The sequence below is a fragment of the Vicugna pacos genome, chromosome 11 (genome assembly GCF_048564905.1).
Source record: "Vicugna pacos chromosome 11, VicPac4, whole genome shotgun sequence".
NCBI classification, from domain to species: Eukaryota; Metazoa; Chordata; class Mammalia; order Artiodactyla; family Camelidae; genus Vicugna; species Vicugna pacos.
Window position 1 is genome coordinate 20,275,771 of NC_132997.1, and position 22,789 is coordinate 20,298,559.

The following is a 22,789-nucleotide window of genomic DNA, read 5'->3' on the forward strand; positions in this document are numbered from 1 at the left end:
TTTCCAACTTGCCGTGGCCCCTTCGGGGCAATCGCAGGAGACCCCCATGCTGGCGCCCACTGTTCCGCCCGCCCCCCACAACCGAGTAGGCAAACGGGGAGACCTGCTCGGAAGAGCCACCCAACTTTTCAGGAACAGCCTCCCACCCAACCACCCACGCAGCCCCCAGGCTCCCTCCAGCGGGCCCCTCGCTCCCGACACGAGGAAGGGGTTGCTCCCCTGCCCCCAAGCCATCTAGACTGTTTCCAAGAGTGAGTGTGATGGTCAAACACGTCTGTACACACCGGGGGCTCCACGGACACCTGCTGGTGGATTTGCTCAGAAGATGGGTGGGGAGGGGGCGCCCTAGAGGAGCGGAACACATAGTATGGATAGGGGGCTGGGGGGCGGGTAGGACGGCAGGACCATCGGGGGGGACGGGGCGAGATAATGAGTTCCGGAGACTCGAGGGCGGGCTCGCAGGACGCCAGAGGGGACAGGCGAGGCGCCACCTGGGACCGCGCGCCGGCGAGGGGCGCGCCCCCTTTACCTGCGTCTCCGGCTCCATGGCCATTTCCTCGCTCCGAGGCGCTGGGACTGAACTGACACCATCTGAGCGAGCCGAGGCGAGGTTTGAAAGAGGAGGGAGCAGGCAAGAAAGGGAGGGGGCGAGGAAGGCAAGAGGGAGGGAAGGCGATGGGGAGTTTGTCTTGGCCTTTTGTGCGGACACCTCCCGGATTCCGCACCCGCACTGGCCTCCCAAAAGAGACGTGGGGCCACTGAGCGAGGGACGAGGCCATCCCCCAGAGCGCCTCGGGGCCTCACGCCTTGGAGACCGCCCAAAAGGAGCACCCCCCAGCCAACCTCAACCCCGCCTGGAGGACGTGGGGGCCGGGCTCACCTCGGGGAGGGAGCTTAGGTGAGCTGAGCGGGGCGAGGGTGCTCTACTCGTCCGCGCGAGGACTGTGCAGGCTCAGGGGTTCCTAGAGTCAATCGGGCGCGGCTTGTCCAGAGCAGGCGAACTGTTGGGTCAGAATGTGCTCCTGTTCCTCTATTCTTCCTTTATTGCCCTCTTTTGTAATGGATGGATACATAGATTAAGTAGATACTTAATTCGTTTGTACTTTATTCAGTATTTGAGCCCAAATACTTTATACTGTATTTGAGTCTTCTTAGTGGTTAGTCTAGGGCTTACAATATTTATTTTAATTTACAAGAATCTATCTCATATTTATACTGACTTAATTTCAAAAATATAGAAACTTTACTCCTCTATAGCTCCATTCACTTCCCACCTTTTTATGTTACTACTGTTATACATACTATGTGTGTGATTTATATATGGTACAAACTGTTATAATTATTAGTTTATATAATCATTTGCCTTTTAAAGAACTTGAGAGAGGAGAGAAGTATACTTATAAACTATATTATATTAATCTTATTTACCCTTTATTATTCTCTTCATTTTTTTCTGTAGATTTGAATTACATATGGTGTCACTTCCTTACTCTAATACAAATACAGCTTTTGTTTCTACTAGTTTGTTCTCAAATATATTACGTCTATATGTCATAGGCTCGATAATATACATATTGTTTTATGTACTTCCTTTTAAAGTTAGTCAAAAGAATAAAGAAGAAATGTGCAGCTGTATTATATTCTGTGTAGATAAAAATTATGTTTACCAGTGATTTGTGTCTGTGTGTGCATGTAATTTCAAATTATGGTCTGGTGTCATTTCCTTTCAGAAATATAAATTTATATTTTGGTTTAAATAAAAAAGTTTTAAATTAAAAACTAGGGATATAAGTAAGAACATTAATTTTTCTTCTAAGTCTTAACTTTGTGTCCTCCATAACTGGAGCTATTTTTCAGCTTAGGTCACACAGAGGCACACTGTGAGCAATCAGTCTAGTGTCAACAGCATCACCTCCTACAGGCAAAAGGTAGGAGCTATCATAAATGTAACTACACTTTAAAATAAAAAAGAAATAAAGTTCTCCTTTGCACTGGAATAGTCCAAAACCCTGTTGCTGTCTCTAGTAAAGAAACATACATTCCACTATGTAGAACCAAGACCTCAAAATTAACTTCAGGTCTAATTTATCTAAATTTACTTCTCAGTCTTATGTCTAATGTGAAAAACCTAAAGACTTTTACTAGGAAGACAAGAAGAAGACACATTCAGCTAAGGGAAATGAATACCAACAGCCTGCATTCACATTACTGAAACCATCACACGGAACTTCCCACACACAGGAGAAGCTTGCTACTCTGCTGGCTGATTTACTATGGTTTTAAACAAGACGCAAGGAAATCTTTGCTCATGGTGCTATCTTCAAAACTAATCCCTTACTACATTTAATTTCTTGTAACAACATATAACGGAAAAGACTCTGAAAAGAAAATGATGTATATATGTATGCATATGTATAGCTGAATGACTTTGCTTTACACCTGAAACTAACACTGTAAATCAACTACACTTCAATAATTTTTTTAAATTCATCCTTTAATCCTCTGTACATATCTAAATAAAATAAACTCTTCAAGGCCCACTTCAAGTTTCATCTCTTCTAAACAGTCTCACCCTAAGTCCAGCTGACTCATTCTATTCAATTCCTGACCACAGGCAGCACATTTTGTGACATGATTAGATAATGCTGGACCCCATGGGCTGTTCTGTAATAAATTAGCCCTCCAGAGAACTTCTGTGCTCTCCCTGACATGGCTCCTGCTTTTCTCTGCTGTTCTCCCTGCAGAAATGGATAAACCGTGTTCCCATCAGGTCAAGAAATGGATGCATCCCTGAAAGTAACTGGGGCCCCCTCTCTTTCCAGTTTCCCAGGTTCTCTGCAGTAGCTGCGTCACTCCACTTTAGCAGTATTGACAAGACACACTCCCATCATCTGAACAAAAATCTTCCCTCACTTTTGCAAGGATGAAATTTAGTTTCAATAAAGAATTTTAAAAGACAATAAATCTTAAGTAAATTTCCCCCAAGCCCTTTTTTCTATGCTGATGGAACTTAATAAACAGAACATTTCATCTGTTGAAAATTAATACCCCTTTCTAATACATCTAGTCCAGCAGAACATAATATCATCATATTAAATGTAATATAAAGTCCAAAAGAACTAAACATCACCATCATTGTTAAATTTTTACAATTCCAAAGTACAATTAATTAAATATAATTTTCCTAATACATCTAGCAAGGTCAAGGATCATCAGCCTAATTATATTTCCTTTTTAATATGCCATTAGGCTCTTTGCTTGTTCAGTCTTTAGCCATTTATTTTGAAGTATAAAAATAATATTCTGGCTGAAAGAGGATTTTTTACAAACAGGTTATTTTTGCTGCATTCTTTGAATTGATTGGGTATGCTCTATAAATAGTTGCAGGAAAAGCACCTTCAAAAAACAGTGATTTTTCAACATCTAAAACAGACTCAGATTCCACAAATCATGTGTTCATCTTACTTATAGCCTTGTATTTTGATGTGGTTTTCTATGTAAATACATTTTAAGGCTTGCAATAGGAATGTATTCTATTAAAAATAGATGTTATGTTAAAAGTTACAAAGTACCAAACATTTATGATGCATTCCTCAAAACAAATCTAAATTGTCTTACTATAAAATGTTTGCTATTTCACACATTCTTTTAGGTCTAAGAGACAAATAGCACTGTCCAACCCAAACACACCCCTGCCAGCTACAACAGGACAAATGGACACCAATGCACAACACTAGACTTCTGCTACTCAGAGTATCACTCAGGCCATCATCCTGTGAGCCCTGAAATACCCACTGATTATGATAAGACATTTTTAATCTAAAAAATAAACATTTTCAATAAGTAAAATTAAGCAGATTCACAGATAAAATTCATACCTCTCTTTTCCTTTTCCGACCAACCAATCTTACAGCAGCAGACAACATTTGAAGTACAGCACACATGATTTCCCAATGTCCCAACATGATAAGGGGAAGCTTTTTAACAGCAAATACTATTTCAGATAAGAATACTTAGAGGCTTTACATTATACACTCCACATAGGAACATTTAAGCAATGAATGCTTCTTTTCCCATTGTTATTATGAACTTTAACAACACACAGAGAAGCCTTTCTGGAAATTAGATGAGGGGGTGGGAAGGGATAAATTTGGGATTTTGAGATTTGCAAATGTTAACCACTATATAGAAAAATAGATAAAAAGACATTTCTTCTGTATAGCCCAGAGAACTATATTCAATAGCTTATAATAACCTTTAATGAAAAAGAATATGAAAATGAATATATATATATATATATGCATGACTGTGACATTATACTGTATACCAGAAATTGACACATTGTAACTGACTATACTTCAATTTTTTCAAAAAGATATGTTTGTAAATTTCTGTATAGACTGGAAGGTGCCAAACAAACTTAATAATGATAACCAATAAAAATAAGAACAACCAAAAATAAACAAATACATAAATAAACGTTTGGCATATATGAAAATCAATACAAACCCAAATTATTTTTAAAATTATCTATTCTGATTCTGGTTTCCATATGAATAAAATACCAAACTTACACTCATATATAACAGTCCACATCCATACCTATGACTTCATGATTAAGAGAACAGACTCGAGCCAGATGGCTGAAGTCTGCACCCAAGCTCTGCCCTCTACTCTCCTGGGAACATTGTGATCCCTCTGCACCTTGGTTTTCTGGACTATACACCACAGACAATGGCGTCTACCTCACAGGATCATGAGGACGAAATGAGCTAATGTTAGATTGCTAGGACAGTGACTGGCAGGTGGTAAATAAAGCCCAGTGACCTGGAGGTTTCCATGGTTGTTATGACCGTTGTTGTCATAATCACCACTATGATTATTTCTGTTGCTGAAGCAGCTGCTACCACTACTGCTGTGTTCACCAAAATATATTTGCTCATGACCTCATTTGACATAGGATGAACCAGAAACTTCTCTCTGAGGCCATTCTTACTATCTAAATCATTCCCATGTAAACTCTCCCACTTTCCTGCTCATAGGTTCAGGTTAAATTTAAGCTTTATTTGGACATGAAAGATCCCAAGCTGACTTAGGATCATTATCAACATTACAGTTAGGGAATTACCCTTTTGTGTGAGAGGAGACTCAGCTACATGTTTACTAGCTCTAGGGCATTCCTTCAAAATGGGCAAGTGAGATAGACAGTGTTTTGACTATACAGCACAGGGAATATATTCAGTATCTTTTAGGAACCTGCAATGAAAAGAATATGAAAATGTATACATGTATGTATGTGTATGACTGAACTATTGTGCTGTACACCAGAAATTGACACAACATTGTAAACTGACTATACTTCAATGAAAAGAAAAGTTAAGACATAAAAAATGGGCAAGTGTATATATGTGTGTGATGTTTTAAGCATGGACCACATATGAGACTGGTTTTCTATCTTCTTGATTCCTTAAGAGACAGGGTTACTGTTGTGCCAAGTTAGCAGGTTGGTGTTTAATTCTGATCTGAGTCATGCTTGTTTGCTAAAGGAGAACTGTGTCAAATCACAGTCTGATAAACTCCCATATGCCTTCCCAGCTAATCTCATTATGATTCAAATACCTCAAAATGCAGAAGGGCAAGCTAAGAAGTCATCACAGAACTCAAATATAGATTCTATGAAAAGTATGAAATCCTCTGTCTTTGGTTCCTTGGAGGAGAAGGGTTTAGAAATACAAGAGATCCATCATCGTTGCTACTCTAGGCATCCAGAGAACAACCTCTTTCTCCTTCTGCCAAACAGCAGTGTGTCCAGCTAAGCAATCTTCTGTTATCACACTGAAAACATCTTTTCTGAAAGTAAAAACAGCACAGCCACCTCCTTAAATCGCAGTGCATTTGGCTACAGTCTTACTTTCAAGAAGAGGACAGATCACAGAAAATTATTTGGCTATTTTGAAATATTTAAAGAAAACCAGAATTCGTAGCTTTCATAGTATATAAGAAGAATAGCTTGAAATAATTCTATAAACACATTCCATGGCATTAAGGCTATTCACTTTCCTGGAAATGGATCATGAGGTACTAAAATGTTTGCACATGAAAAGAGGAATTACAGGTCACACAATTTGAACTACGCAGGTCCACTTACACACAGATGTTTTCCAGTAGTAAATTCTGCAGTACCACACGATCTGAGGTTGGTTGAATCTGTGGACGTGGAAATGAGGATGTGGAGGGACTCCGTACATGACGGGCTGACTATAATTTACACAGAGCTTTCTGACTGCACAGAAGGCTGGTGCCCCTAACCCCGTGTTGCTCAAGGGTCAAATGCATTTGCATGCATCCTTTAAAATCTCAAGTAGATATAATGGCTAGATTTTTCTTCCAAATACAACACAGGTAAATAAAACTAGCTTTCTTCAGCAATATAACACTTTGCAGCAGATTTTTCTCTCACCAACATATGGAAAAAAAATTCCTTATCCCTCCAAAAACAGACCTGACAGAGCTGAGTACAAGACCCAGGCCAAAGAGATGCCGAGCAAGCTCATGACAAGTCATGATGGAGACTGTTCCACAAACCCTCTCTGAGACAGAAGGTCAACAGCAGTGTCACCATCAACAGGTGTACATTACAGGACTGGCAAAGTCTTACCCCCACTTTATGAAATGTCCTAGTGACAGGGTGAGGCGACTGTGCTGAGATGATGTTCAACACAGACGCACTGTTCGTATGCTGAGGCCATCCCATGCCAACTAGTTGAGTTTGAAGTCTTAATGATTTGGACGTGAATCTTATTCCAGTAAGCTTAGAAATGGAATGTCAAAGAAATCATGAAATCCCATTCTCATGGACAACATATGAGGCATCTGCCTTATTTCTGTTCACTTAACAGAAAAAGTGTGTTGGGAGGTGGGAAGGGCATGGTTTGCCTTTTTGAGAGTTTCATCTCTAGACAAGAGGCATTTCCTATCATATCTGCCAGCTCATCAGGTGACAACCCGGCTGCTTCCTTTTTCATGATGCCTGTGCTCCCCGCCTGTATTCCTTGCCCAGACAGATTTTCCATCTCTGATACAGCCCAAGAGAAGAGACATGAAGACCCAGCCTAAGCATGCTATCTGCAATACACCATAGAAAAGATTTTTTAAATGTTTCCCTCTGGCAGAAAAATGTGGTTTTCCATTTACCTTTATTCCACCAACAAACTCACCTTGGCCATATTGATTATTATGAGATGAATGATTTTTTTTAATCTTTTAATCATTATTGGGCATAGTCACTGATATTTATAAAGTCCTCCTCCTGCAGTCAGCTGGCTTATTTGTTCAACAATATTTATTCAGTGCCTACAATATGCCAGGTTTACCATAGTTTCTGACCTAAATTCACCAGCAACCAGCTGTACCACAGTAAATGGTTCTGAAAAACTGAACTGCATAATATTTGGATTTGCATCATTCTCAGATTAACGGAAATGCCTGGGGTGAACTGCCCACCTACTCAGATAGAGGTTCCATGCAAATCCATTCCTACCTGCCTGGATTTTGGAGCATCTGTCTGGTAGGGGTTGTCTGCTCTGAAATAAAATATTGAGAGGAACAACTGTGGGTCGCACGTCTAGCTACAGATTCCAGGTTAGAGGCAGAAATTCAAGGAATCACATCACCCCATTAGTTGTGGCTCATGTGGGGAGACTGCGCTAGGAGAACACTGGGGACTTCAGGCCTCACTTCTCTCCCTTTCCCTGACCTGAAAAACCTGAGCTGCTCACCACTCCTTCCTCTGTGCGCTTCCCCCTCCCCTGCAAAGGTGGGAAAGGTAGCCACTCCCCATTTCAGGGTGAAGGAGGGCTGCCAGTAGCAACAGCTTCCATCTGGGCTCATTATTCTGGGATTTTACTACTTTTTCCTGATGGTTTACTAAGGACTGGGTTCCTTGCTTGGTTTTGTTTGTTTGTTTTTGCTCACTGTTACCTTTCTTTCCATCCATACTAGCACTCAGATGGATTTCAGTCAAGTGACAGTTTATTTCTAGACAATGTATTCTAGAAATAAGCAACTTCTGGGACTTTGAAAATAAGCTTTGTGAGACTAAGAATAAAATAGTCAGAATATTGTCACTTGGTGGAGATGGTTTTTTGTTGTTTTATTTGGGAAACTCTTACTTAACCACGTGCTCTAAAATTCTATCCTCTGCTATCTGTTTACGGACTGTGCAGGTTACAGAGCCCAGAAAATGATTTCAAAGATTTTCTGTAAGGAAAGTTCGCACTTATGCCCCAAATACTGTCCAACTTCAGAAAACACATGGGTACTCACTTGTTTAGCTTTGGTCTTTGTGATGGTATCAGAAATAATTTCTTCCTCTCCTTTATAGTAGTTTTGGAAAATAATTCCTCAAATCCGTGACTACCTATGGATGGCTATTCAATTTTTTCCCAAATAAGTGAAACACTGGAGTCTCTAAAGTTAAGCAAAAAACCAGTAAGAGAGACATCAAGCCAAACTCCAAGACATCATGGGGAGCATGAACAGAAAGGACAAGGAGGAGAGGGTAGAAGAGAAAACAATAGTAATTTTGGAAAGAATAATTTCCAGGAATTCTCAGTCATCAAGTCATTATGTAAAAACATAAATGAAAAACCCCTCTCAGGATGGCTATCAAGGCAGGAAATGTTTGCCATCTCACAATCTCAACTGGACTCATCAGCTTTGTGGATTACTCATGGGCTAAAATGCAATCATTTTATGACCCACAGTGTCCCCTCCCTCTTCCTACCACTGCCCATCTTTCCACGTGACCTGACTTCTCAGTGACTGCAGACTCATGTGGTACCACCTAAAAAGGGTAGATTCATTTTTTTAAAAGCAAAAGAACAACAAAACAAGACAACTTCATATAACGCATATGGATGAAGTGAGTTTGGGTCACAGTTTGAAATGATGCATCAGCATATGTAATTGACGTGGCAAATTATTCAGAGAACGAGCTGCAAAGCATGAAGTATTCAAAATATATAGATTCTTCCCCTCAGAATGATTCAGTGAAGAGAAAATAAATATGAGAAATGAGAATGAGCCTGGTAAATACCCTATTTCTAACTCTGTGAGACACCAGACAAATTTCAAAGAATCCTGAGAACTTAGGACAAAGAAGTCCAGTAAAATTTAAAGTGTATGTTTTGTCTCCCACCAGCACATTCCACAGCCACGTCACAGCACTGTCCCAGAGATCAAGAACACAGGCTATGGTCTGTGCATTGATAAGCAATACGCCAGCAGCATACCTAGTGGGAAGCAAAATGTAACTTTTATAAAAATCATATAAATGTATAATTTTATGACCTCACGGTGTTGCTGATCTTCTGTAGAAGTACCATGAAGTGCTCAGAACTAAATCATTTCACTCATGGAGTGTGGGTGTGTGTATTTTTGTGTAGCACGTTTCTGAAAAGACTACAGCAAACAAAATGGAACAGTAGCAATGTGCCTTAAAAGGGATGCAGAAAGCATCCTCAAGACTCAGTTTGTCTAAGGATTTGATTCACTTTTATAAGCTATTTGTCAGAGAGGTTCTGCAACTAGGCAACAGAGCCTGCATGCTAAGAAAAATATATGCCTCTATCTTTAAAAAGTCAATCAAAAACTATATAGACAGAAATCTGTACATTGACATATGTCATTTGTTTTATCCTTTGGATACTTCTGGGAAAAAGTCTAAAATTTTAAATAGAGATTGCTTCATGGAATACTGATGTAAAAATCTACAGGCAAGCTTTAGAGTGGTACTTGGAAATACACTAAATTGTCACTTTCCCAAAAGTTTGAAAGGAAAGTGCTTCCCTCATATTGACAAATTGTGGAAAGACGGACTCCCGTTCGTGTTACCTTTTACTGTGTAGCTGAATTCTGGTCCAACAGAGAGGCTTCATTGGCCGACAGGGTTCTATTGGCTGTTTCCTACTCCCTTTGTCCTGGTTCATCACTAATCCAAACAAGCCAGTTGGCAATGGAGGAGGAAGACATCCACACACTTGCGGTGCTGGTGGTGGGAGAGGGAGACCTGATCCAGGAAGCAGAGGGGCTGGTGGGGGTAGGGGGATGCCTGTTCCAGGAGGGGGGTGGGGGAGGGGCTGGAGGAGGTGGAACCCCCATACCTGGCAAAGGAGGAGGTGGGGGATTCCCAACATCAGGAAGAGGAGGGGAGAAGGTATCCCTACACTGGGAAGAGGAGGGGGAGAAAGGATTCCCTCACCAGGAAGAGGAGGGGGAGGGGGGATCCCCACTCAAGGAAGTGGGGGAGGGAATGGCAGCATCTCTGTACCAGGCAGAGGAGGAGTTGAGGGGCCTGCTGTACTGTGCAGAGCAAGCCCTGTCATGCCAGAGCATATCCCATGTCATGGGAGAGGGGGGAGTGGGGGGGCACTGGGGCCAGGCCAGGCATGGAGCTGGAGGACTGCGTACAAGGCAGAGGTGGTGGGGGTGCGATGTCACGGCTGTTTTCAAAGGAGGAGCAAACAGAGTGCTCCTGGCTGGCTTCAGACTCAGTATGAAGAGAAGGATGGGAAGGCTGAGCCCTGGCCGTTCCTTGACCATCAATTCAGGGAAAGGGTAGAGGTGGTGGAGTCTGGCTGGACTGATGTGTGTTGAGCTGTACAGATATTTGCCTTGGAGACACAATCAAAGGTATCTCTGAACAGAATTTTGTCTGAGGTCCAGAAGGTGAGGACGGCACCGCTGAGTCTCCACTTTCAGCCCCAGGTGGGCCTGGGGGACACTCTGGTCGGGCACTAACAGAAGGAAGGGTCAGAATCCTGCCCTCTTCTTTCGGGGATGTCTGGATTGACTTTGCCTGTCAAACCCTTTTCTCCTAACCTGAGAGCTTCCAGACAGACGTCTTCTGAAGGTGCCACTGCATTCTGAACCCCGTGAGGGCCAGTTGCCACCTCCATGTCCACAGCAGGGTACTGCTTCTCTAGTTCAGCTATTTTGGTCCTCAGATCCTGAATGGTCTGTTCTAGTTGCTGAATGACAGTGGTCTGTCCCTCAGACTTCATGTCAGAAACTTCCTGAGGGGCAACAAAGACATTAGAGATAAATATAAAAAAGGAATACTCAAAATACCAAAAAAAAAAAAAAGAAAGATAAAATTAAGCAAAATATATCTGTTTGGTTATAATACTTTCAAAAGATCCCTCCATGGGAAGATACTATCAGTATTTGTATGTGTCGCCTCTTCTCCACCCTCAAATTTCAGAGTGGTGACACACATTACCATAAAGTCCTAAGGTCCTTGTCTAATCCTTGAATGAAATCATGGAAGACAAGTAGACCCCCGAGGAGAGGGGAGACAATTCTGAGTGATGAACCAACTTACTTCCAAGATACGCTACTCTCTTCCCTGCCTGGTAACACCTGGTAGTAGAATGTTCCCTAAAGACATTTTAGATTCTAAGTTTTAAAGTTAGTCACTTCCTTTAAGAGGTAATCTCTAAAAAGGTCTTCAATAGGATCATGTGAGATACTTGTGATTTATATGGCCATGGGCTTATGTCTTACGTGCATGAATACAGCTTATATCATGTTCACTCTAATTCAAATATTTGACCCGAGGCATTTCAGAAAGTGGTACCTTGGACTCTCCAAAATTTGTCAAGGTAGCTGAGAGCAACTGTGCCAACGTATGAGTCACCCTCACATACAAATGGTGCCCAGCTCTCCCAAGGCATGCAATTTACCAGAACAGTTTAAGGGAAAAAATGCTTTCCTACCCAAATCAAAGGGGAAAGCCCTATGGGTAAATTAAATAGGAATAATAGATGAGTAAAAATAAAAGAGAAGGAAGAGGAATGGGTAGAGAAAAAGGAGGAGAACAGAAACAAGAGAAGGTACCAGAGAAGGCAGCACAGACTCCAGCTGTGTGAAGCTGCAGTGTCAGGCAGCTGCTCACACAGGCTGGGAACTAACTGCTCAGTGGGGGCTGGACTGAAAAGACGAGAGGGAGCGAGTTCTCGTGCTGCGAACTGTTTCTCCAGAGCTTCCCAGGGCTTTTCAAAGATGATCCCAATAGAGGCTGCCGTAAAGAGCCACAGCCCACAGACACAGACATTACTATCTTCCCTGCGTGGGAGCCTGAAGCTGACCCTGCACACCTGCTCTTTATCTACTGAGGAAGAATAGTTAACAGGTAATATAAATGTGATATGAAGTGTGAAACTAAACTTGTATCTTGCTTGTCAAAAACTAAATCAAAAACAAAACAAAATAAAAAAAAAACCCTATCAAATCTCTTTACTATTTATAAATCCAAAACAAATACCTAACCCATTTGCAGTGGAAAAGCTACAGGCAGACAAGACAGAAATGCATATATTTACTATAAATGAAGTATTTTGGTGCTATGGGTGTATTTGTTCAAAATCTTCAGAAGTAGTTTTTTTTCTAACGGGAATAGGAAAGGTCTAAGCTTAACAGTCTTAATCCTAACCCATTACCTCTTCCCTAAAAACGCTGTATTTACTACAACATTTCACCTGCTGAAGGTCATTTATGCTGCTCAATGAGAGCTAAAGAGAAGCTGCACCTTCAGAGACACGGCCCTGCCAGGGGGCCCTTACTGCCCTGCAATCAAAGAACAGCAGGTAGCTCTTACTGCGCAAGGAAGCTGCAAGGGACACTCATTTACTGTGCAACTAATTAAGGAATATAACACACCTTAAACAGGCAAAATTGTGAGGCTCTTATTATTTATATGTAAATGTAGGTATTCATACCTATATTTAAAAAAAATCTAAGTTACTATTTTTCACCAATGTCTACACACAAGACTACAGTATTACAATGCATAGTTTGGGAAATTAGGCCATATATTCTCTAAATAGCCCATAGCAAAAGGAATAACTTTAATAAACAATCACTAATATCCTGAGAGTTAATTCCACTCTCCAATTACAATGCTACAAGAAATCACAAGCCAAAAATCTAGCTCCCAAATTCATCCAGAAAGTACAAATATTCAAAATTTCTTCCTGAACCTGCATTAGTAAACTATATAGAGTATTTTCATTTTTCCAGAATAGCCTTAAAAGTGACCATTAATAATTAATAAGTATTTTTTGAGTTATCCTAGAATGTAAATAATGCTCTCATTTTCCCTTTTATGGGAACATATAAAAAATTACTTGAGGAAACACATTCAAGTAAATTCTAGTAAAGTTTTCCAAAACTCAATTTAAAAAATATATTTTTATTGAGGTATAATAAAAATAGAATATTATGTAAGTTTCAGGCATACAACAGTGATTCACAATTTTTAAAGGCTATGTTCCACTTATAGCTATTGTAAGATATTAGCTATATTCCCTGTGTTCTACTATATATCCTTATAGCTTATTTGTTTTATACATAGTGGTTTGTATCTCTTAATCCCCTAAAAATATTTTGCCTCTCTCTACCTCCCTCTTCTCATTGATAACCACCAGCTTGTTCTCTATCTCTGTGGTTCTGCTTCTTTTTATTATATGCATGTTTGATTTATTTTTTAGATTTCAAGTATAAGTGGTTTCATACAGTATTTGTCTTTCTCTGACTTATTTGAATAAGCATAATAAATTCCAGGTCCTTCCATATTGTTGCAAATGGCAGAATTTCATTCTTTTTTATAGTTGAGTAATAGTCTATGTGTGTGTGTGTCAGTGTATATCATATATGGATGCTGAATCTAGTCAAAAGCTTTTTCTGCATTTATTAAAAAGATCATATGGTTTTTATTTTTCAGTTTGTTCATGTGTATTACATTGATTGATTTGAAGCTATTGAACCATCCTTGCATCCCTAGGATAAATCCTGCTTGATCATGGTTCATGATCCTTTAAATGTATTATTGGATTCACTCTATTACTATCTTGTTGAGGATTTTTACATCAATGTTCATTAGTGATATTGGCTTATAATTTTACTTTTTGTGTGATATCTTTGGTTGTGGTTTCGTGGTGATGCTGGCAAGGTCAGGAGTGTTCCTTCCTCTGAAATTTTTCAAAATCATTTGAAAAGAATAGGTTAACTCTTCTCTGAATGTTTGATAGAATCCATTTTTGAGGCCATTTAGTCCTGGAGTTTTGTATGTAGGGGTTTTTTTTATTATTATTTTTCCCTTTATTACTGACTCAGTTTCATTGCTGGTAACTGGTTCTGTTCATATTTTCTATTTCTTCCTGGTTCTGTCCTAAAAGATGGTACATTTCTAGGAATTTGTTTATTTCATCTAGGTTGTTCATTTCATTGGCATGTATTTGTAGTAATCTCTCATGATCCTTTGTATTTCTGTGGTGTCAGTTGTAACTTCTCCTTTCTCATCTCTAATTTTATTGATTTGGGCCCTTCTCTTTTCCTTGATGAATATGGCTATGGCTTTATCAATTTTGTTCATCTTTGCAAAAACCAGCTCTTAGTTTCATTGCTCTTTTCTATTATTTTTTAAGTCTATATTTCATCTCATTCTGCTCTCATCTTTATGATTTCTTTCCTTGTACTAACTTTGGGTTTTGTTTGTTCTTCTTTTTGTAATCCTCTAGGTGTAAGGTTAGGTTGTTTATTGAGATTTTTCTTGTTTTCTGAGGCAAGCTTGTATCACTATAAACTTCACTCTCGGAACTGCTTTTGCTGTATTTCATAGGTTTTGGATCATTATATTTTCCTTTTCATTTGTTTCCAGGTATTTTTTAAATTTCCTCTTAGAGTTCTTCAGAGATATATTGGTTGTTTAGCAGCATATTGTTTGGCCTCCACATATTTGTGGGTTTGGGGTTTTGTTTGTTTTTTTTTGGCAGTTTTTTCTTGTACTTGATTTCTAGTCTTGTAGCACTGTGGTCAGAAAAGATACTTGATATTTCATTTTTCTTAAATTTACCCAGACTTGTGGCCTAGCATGTGATCTATCTTGGAAAATGTTCCACGTGCACTTGAACAAAATGTATTATGCTTATTTTGGGTGAAAACACTATTATGCTTATTTTGGGTGAAAACACTTTGGGAGTGAAAACACACTCCCTTTCAGTCTGTGTGTCTTTAGATCTGAAGTGAGTCTCTTGTAGGCAGCATATATATGGGTCATTTTTGTATCCATTGAGCCACTCTATGTGTTTTGATTGGAGCATGCAGCCCATTTCCATTTAAACTAATTATTGATACGTATGTTCTTAATGTCATTTTGTTAACTGTTTTAGGGTTGTTTTTGTGGGTCTTTTTTTGTTCCTTTTTCCTTCTTTTGTTTGCTTCTCTTGTGATTTGATGACTATCTTTAATGTTATGTTTGGATTCCTTTTTTTTTATGTACCTATTATATATTTTTAGATTGTGATTACCATGAGGTTGTTTGTTTTTTTTTAAATTGAAGTATAGTCAGTTACAATATGTCAACTTCTGGTGTACAGCCTAATGTCCCAGTCATGCATATATATATATATATATACATATATTCATTTTCATACTCTTTTTCATTAAATGTTATTACAAGATATTGAATATTGATATTCCCTGTGCTATACAGAATAAATTTGGCTTTTGAAATCTATTTTTATATATAGTGCTTAAAATTCACAAATCTCAAACTCCAAAAAATATGGAATGCTTCACATATTTGCATGTCATCCTTGTGCAGGAGCCATGCTAATCTTCTCTGTATCATTCCAATTTCAGTATCTACATGCTGCCAAAGTGAGCATCCATGAGGTTTTTATTTAGCACGCAATATATACATGTGATTGTTACAAGTTTGCTGACCTCTTAATTTCAAATGCATTTTAAAAATCCTGCATTTGTACTCTCTTCCCCTCATGATTATTGTTTTTGATATAATATTTTACATCTAATTTATTGTTTGTATCCCTTAACTGCTTATTGTGGATACAGGTGACTTTACTACTTTTGTCTTTTAACTGTCCTACTTGTGTGTGGATGATTTCCTACCTTTACTATATGTTTGCCTTTACTGATGAGATGCTCACTTTGTGGGCAGTGTATCCGTAGTTGTAGGTTTTTCCCTTTCATCAATTTAAATGTTGTGTAACTCACTTCTGGCCAGAAGAGTTTGTACTGAAAAGTCAGCTGATAGCCTTATGGGAGTTCTGTTGTTTGTTATTTGTTGATTTTTCCTTGCTACTTTCAATATTATCCATTTATCTTTAAGTTTTGTCATTAATTTAATTACAATATGTCTTGGTGTGCTCCTCTTTGGGACTCTTGTGCTTCCTGGACTTGGGTAACTGTTTCCTATCTCAGTTAGGGAAGTTTTCAGCTAGTACGTCTTCAAATATGTTCTCAGTCCCTTTCTCTCTCCCTTCTCCTTCTGGTACCCCTATAATGTGACTGTTAGTGTGCTTGATGCTGCTCTAGAGGTCTCTTAAACTATCATTTCTCTTCATTCTTATTACTCTTTTTTCAGTTAAGCATCAGTGATTTCCTCTGTCTTCTAGCTCACTGATTCCTTCCTCTGTATCATTTAGTCTACTGTCGATTCCTTCTAGTGTATTTTTCACTTCAGTTATCATATTCTTCATCTCTGTTTGGTTATTCTTTATATTTTCTAACTCTTTGTAAAAACTCCTTTCTTGTTCTGTGAATCCATTTTCCTCCCAAGTTTCTGATCATCTCTACCATTATCACTCTGAACTCTTCCTCAGGTAAACTATCTCCACTTCACTTAGCTCTTCTGGGGTTTTATCTTGTTGCTTTGTCTGGAACATGTTCCTTGCTGCCTCATTTTGCCTAACTTTCTGCTTTTATTTTTATGTGCCTGGTACAGTAGCTGCATTTCAGGACCTTGCAGAGGGGTCCCTCTGCAGGAGACATCCTGTGTCCCAGCAGCACACTCCCCTCTCATTATGCAAGCTCTATGCTGTATGTTCCCCCTATGAGGCATGGATCATTCTATTGTGGTGGGCTGGCTATGTGGGTAGGCTTCATTGATTCCTGGTCCACTTAGATGCCAGGTTCTGCCTTGTACACAGGCTGCTGGCCACTCGTTGGCAGAACTGGGTCACAAGAGAGCTGACTGCAGAAGCTGGGGAAATGCTGGGGCTAATACCAGCTCACTGATGAGCAGAGTCAGGGTCCACGTGGCCCCAGGGTTGTTGCCCACCAACTGGTGGGTGACCAGGTCCTGGGGCAAGTACCAGAGGAAAGATGACAAATCTATTTTATTCAGCATACTAAGTATTTTATTTTACATATCACCAAATTTGACATTATTTTTTTTAAAATATTGCTTCAAACCTGTAAATTAGCATAAGTGGTAGAGTCTGCCATCCACTTTGGCTGAACAAGTGTGTACAATAAGTTAGCCAAAATTCTTTCATTTCTGTATAATCTTACATGTGGGTGATGTTAGTTATTTCTTATAAATTGCTTGATCACTTGAATATCACAAAATACAAGCTGCCATTAAAAATAATACATTCAACAAAGTATTTTCAAAATAAAGAGTATCTGGTTCCCAGAAAAAGAAACATTACTATAATATTAAGGCCAAAACTGTCAAAAAGAAAGCTAAGATATATTCATGGAAAGCTTCTGCTGAAAAGTTAAGTTTGCTCATCTTTGAAACTTCACTATGTTTACTATGTAATTCATTTTCTCTAATATTCAGATTTTCAAGTTCTGCTAAATTCTAAGGCCATATTACTGGCAAGTTAGGATACCTCTAGATAGCTGTAAAATATGAATTCTACTCTTCACAGACACATACTTATTTCTTAACTCTTTATTTCTCAAGCTGTAAATTCTGACCAGTCTTAGGTTTTGGAGAAAACCAGTGAGATTCCAGATTTCTAATAAGCTAATACATGTTATTATTCTATAGGAAAATAAACCCAGATTTTAAAATAGAATAAGATTATGCACAGAAATAAAGTACAATAAATTTCAACTTTGAAAAGGATTTACATTTCCCTGATAATTAGTGATATTAAGCATTTTTCCATGTGCCTATTGATCATTTGCTTGTTTTCCTTGGAGAATTGCTTGTTTAGGTCTTCTGCCCATTTTTGGATTGGGTTGTTTGGTTGCTTCTTATTAAGTGGTATGAGCTGCTTATGTATTCTGGAGATCAAGCCTTTGTCAGTTTCATTCACAAAAATTTTCTCCCATTCTGTAGGTTGTCTTTTTGTTTTACTTATGGTTTCCTTTGCTGTGCAGAAGCTTGTAAGTTTAATTAGGTCCCATTTGTTTATTCTTGCTTTCAAAATGTAGAATAGATAAACAACACTACACTGTAATAACACAGGGAAATATACAAAAGATCTTATGGTAGCTCACAGAGAAAACAATGTGACAATGAATATATATATGTTCATGTATAACTGGAAAATTGTGCTCTACACTGGAATTTGACACAGCATTGTAAAATGATTATAAATCAATAAAAACGTTTTAAAAAATAAAAATAAAAAAGTCTCAAAGGTAAAATTCTTAAGAAAGAAAAATATACAAATTCTTGGGAAAAACTCAAATTATCACAAGGACAAAATAAATAAAACTCTCCTTTGCAATTCAAAAAGAAAATTTCAACTTTGAAAAGGAACTTCAAGAAATAAGGGAATATCAGAAAATACGGTAACTGGTAAATAACATACCTAGGGTGCCTTAAATGAGAACATTTTATGGAAAAGCATTTCTCCCAGAGCACTAAAATAGCATTTCTGGAATCCTTACAAAGGAAACGATGAGCTATTGAAATTGTGATATTTTTGAACTGGAATGGAAATGACAAATCACTTCCAAATCCTTCACTGCCTAGATGCGAAATGTGAGGTGGAGAGGAGAGGGATAAGTCAGAAATCATAACTGGCTGGGTAACCTTAAACTCCTATGGCAGCAGTTGATAATTTGATTGATGGAAAGGTTAAAGTCACCATCATTAGTGAATGACCAGAGTGGAGGTAATAAACAGCATGTTTAGGAAAGGAGTCAGAAAAAAATGGAAACAAACAACCTTTCTGGTTCCCTCACATCTTCTGAATTTTCTCTCCCATGACCTGCGTTGTGGCAAGGTCCTGCACTATACTCCAAAGCAAAACATTCCTTAACTGTCTGAGTTAGTGCAAGGAAGGAAAACAGTCTGACACAGCTTCCCTTCATTGATGATCCACGCAAACAACACAGCTTAGTGTCTCACCTCCCAGCTGCCTCCCTGCGTCAATACCCAACTAGCCTCCACCATCATAAAAGTTCCAAACAACAAAGCTCACAGAAAATCGAATGCAATGGCTTGGGAATGTTACCCAGAGGGGCAGAGCTATACCTTCTGACCCTTCTGCCACTTGGCTGGAACTGCTGTCCTGGTGACCCTCGTGTTCTCACTGCCAACACTACAGCTCCAACTTAGCCTTTATAAAGACTGCGAAACTATTTCTCACTCCTTCCTTCTTAAAATCCTCTACTTACTTGGCTTCTATAATTTTACACTCTCTCCTCATTTGCTTTTCTCTTCTCTCATTTGAATTTTTTTGGAGTACAGTACCAAACTTGTAGTAATTCCCAAGACTCTGTCCTTGGCCCACAATCCTCTCTTTCTGTGCTAGAGGAGATCAACAATTTTATCATCTTAAATCTCTCATCTCTGTACTGCTGATTTGCAAGTTTTCCCCTCTCAACAATACTTCACTTCCATATTGTGACTGCATAGTTATCACTGCTATTTTGTTAAATTTTATCTTTTATTGAGGAAAAATTGACATAATATTTCTATTTGATTACTTTCCTTTTTCTTTATATTTACAACACATCTTATCCTATAAATAAACATCACCTCTCTGCCTTGCACTTTCTCGAGGCTTGGCAGTAGCTTTGATTAATGTTTCTAACTTATTAGCTCTTAAACTTAATGTGCAGCGGAATCCCCTGGAGGGGTTGTTTACTCACAGACTGCTGGGCCCCACCCCGTGACTCCAGTTCAGTAGGCCTGGGGCAGGGCCTGAGAATTTGCATTTCTAACCAGTTCCCAGATGATGCTGATGCTGTTCCTCCAGGGACCACCCTTTGAGAACCAAAGCCTAAATTTATACTCTAGATATGGTTACCAAATCCATTAGTTCAGCCTTTGGCTGCTACTTTTTCTTTATCACATCAGCACTTTAGTTCAGAATCTCCCCACTTCATAATTGAGAGTTTTAGGATCTGGTTCTCCTGATTGGTTCTAGTCTCCCTCTTCTTATCATATGACATTTTCTCACAAGGTCCTTAAACATGAGTTCATCGTGGTACATCCTTGCTCAAAGACTCATGGCTCTTATGTTGAGCATAAAACATTATAAATACTCTACCTGGCTCATAAGGTCTTTAATAGCCTGTAAAAAAGTGGATACCCTAATTACCTCCCCTGCCTACTGCCAAGGGCTACTGTGAGGGTTCAATGGGATACAGTCGGCTCCCCTTATTCAGTTATGTTGTATGAAGTCAAAGAGAACAATGAATTAGTGAGCACTGAACCGCTGCTTCTGGGGAAAAAGTGCTCAGTTCCCACAAGCCTCCAGCTACATTTTCTAAAGTCACCTTATATAATATAATAAATATATTTAAATTGTATTAAATGTATACATTGTATGTAACACACACTTTCTCTGTAAGGCACACCGCAGCCCTCCTGCACCTAGGACACTGAACAGCACTGCAGCCCTATGCTTGGGGGCTTTTTAAATGGCCAAGTCATCAGCAGAAAGCACAAAAAGGTGGAAAATGTGGCACTAAATAGGCAGCAGAAAAGACATTTATTTACAGAATTAGCTGAAGCAAGAAGGCAGAGTGTTGCTTCATCCCACCGTGGCTGGGGAAGACGCACGCCAGGTGACTCAAGTTTCTCACCACTTTGCGCATGTCTGCAAATGAAGTAAAGGGCCTGCAAGCAGTGGTTTCAGGGCTGTAAATAAATTCTAGCTAGTTGTCAGGCTTACAAATACAGAATCTCTAATTGATGAGGATCAACTGTGCTAAGAAGGCAACTCTGGAAGCCAGAGTACTGCTCAGACATGACAATAATAATGACAAAATATAAGTTAACATTTTGAGTGCCTACCATGTGCCAGGAGTTCTTCTAAGCACTTCATGAAAATTAATGCATTTAAATCTCACAGAAACCTATGAGACAGGAGTTATTACTATCCCCATTTTGTAGATGAGGAAATTAAGGCATAGAGAATAAAAAGCATGGCTGAGGTTCCCCAGTTAAAAGTGGGATAACTGGGATTTGTGCCCAGGCACACTGGCTCAGAGCCCAATACTCAATCACTATGTTGTGAATATAAGCAAAATTTCCACCTCTCCCCAGTAAGCACCTCTGCTTGAGTCAGCGTGGTCACCAGTAAGTTTATTCATTCATCAAACATTTTCTGATCTGCCCAGAAATGTCAGGCACTATGTTAGATACTGGAGGGGCAAACAGAATATGGAGAGTCTTAGCTCTAAGGAACCCTACTGCCTCTGAGACATGCATGAGGCGCCAATCATGGGAAAGTAAGGCAAGTGTAGGGATCCCAGAAGAGACATCAAAAGGAGTCTCTAGACTGAGGCCTCTCTGGGAAAGTGTCTAAGAGGGAGTGAAGTTTGACATGAGTTTAGATTAAGAAATAGAAATTCAGTGGATTAAAAAGGCCACTAGGAGTGCAGAAGAAAAAAAATGTAAAAGGCAGACAGGAAGAATGCTAAAGTTTTCAGAAAACCTGCCTGTCTTTTCAAGGCTAGAACAAACTAAACAGGCAGGAAATAGCGAGGGATGAGGCTAATGGCAAGGGATGGCAAGAGAAAGCCTTACCCGTCAAACTCCGGAGTCTGACTCTTCTCTCAGAGCCTATGAGCAGTCATCAAATGGGTCTGAGCAGACATCGGATACAAATAAATCTGAATTTCAGGAAGAAAGTTCTGGAGGACTGTGGGGGAAAGATCAGGAGGGGTTGGGACTGGAAGTGATGAGATCTGCTGGGAGACAGCTGTGGTGACCTGACACGGCTGAGGCTGGGCTGGGGCTGGGCTGAAACAGGGCTGTGGGGCTGCGGGGTGGCAGGACAGGCAGGAGCACCAGAGGGGGACTGAGATGCTGGAGGAATGGAGTGAGCAGCCTCTCACAGCCCCAGGACCCTTGCACCTGTCAGTGTCCTCCCTGCCTCAACACCACATTCACTTCTACTTCTATATCTTCACTCTCTTCTCCATCTGCAATACTCTCTCTTCTTCCCTCCCTCTGTTCAGAAGTGATGACTTTGAGGACTTGATCTAAGTTGCACCTTTCCTAAAAAGTTGTCCTTAATTACAATTTCCCAACAGTTCCCTTTTATTTTAATTCTGTAGTGCAACATACACTAAATACCTTGACAAAATCACATCACATCAAGCAAATCATTTCATATATACAGAAAAGCCCAGGACCTTACAATTCTTTGTATTTCCTTCTGTACCTACCACAACTACCTTGCACATAGAACATCAACAGATGTCCAACAAAGTTCAGTGAAAGATAAACATCCTTTATAAGCTAAGAAATTTATCGGCCAGTTATCAATTTAGATCAGCTGCTTGAACAATTTGCCTTTCTCCCCAGATCATTACCAACGTTGCCCAACAGAAAGGAACTTCATACCCTCTGAGGCTCTGTAGAGCAAACACACAGATTCATTTCACGGTAAGCCCTATGGCCCCGGAGCAAAGAAAAACATTGGGTGACCTCTAATGCTTCTTTCATATTCTCATCTCAAGTTGTAACTGCTTTCCAGGTGCCTGCTGCTTTTCATTCTTAAAA

The 22,789-nt window shown here is 39.5% G+C and overlaps 1 non-coding gene and 1 pseudogene across 1 annotated transcript; both read right to left on the reverse strand.

Annotated features, from left to right (window-relative positions):
* The window catches only part of LOC140699887 (formin-2-like), a 130,841-nt pseudogene that overhangs the window by 43,165 nt on the left and 64,887 nt on the right, over positions 1-22,789 (reverse strand).
* On the reverse strand, positions 15,620-15,728 carry LOC140699950 (U6 spliceosomal RNA). The gene has a single exon (XR_012078176.1). It is a non-coding gene; the product is annotated as a U6 spliceosomal RNA (small nuclear RNA).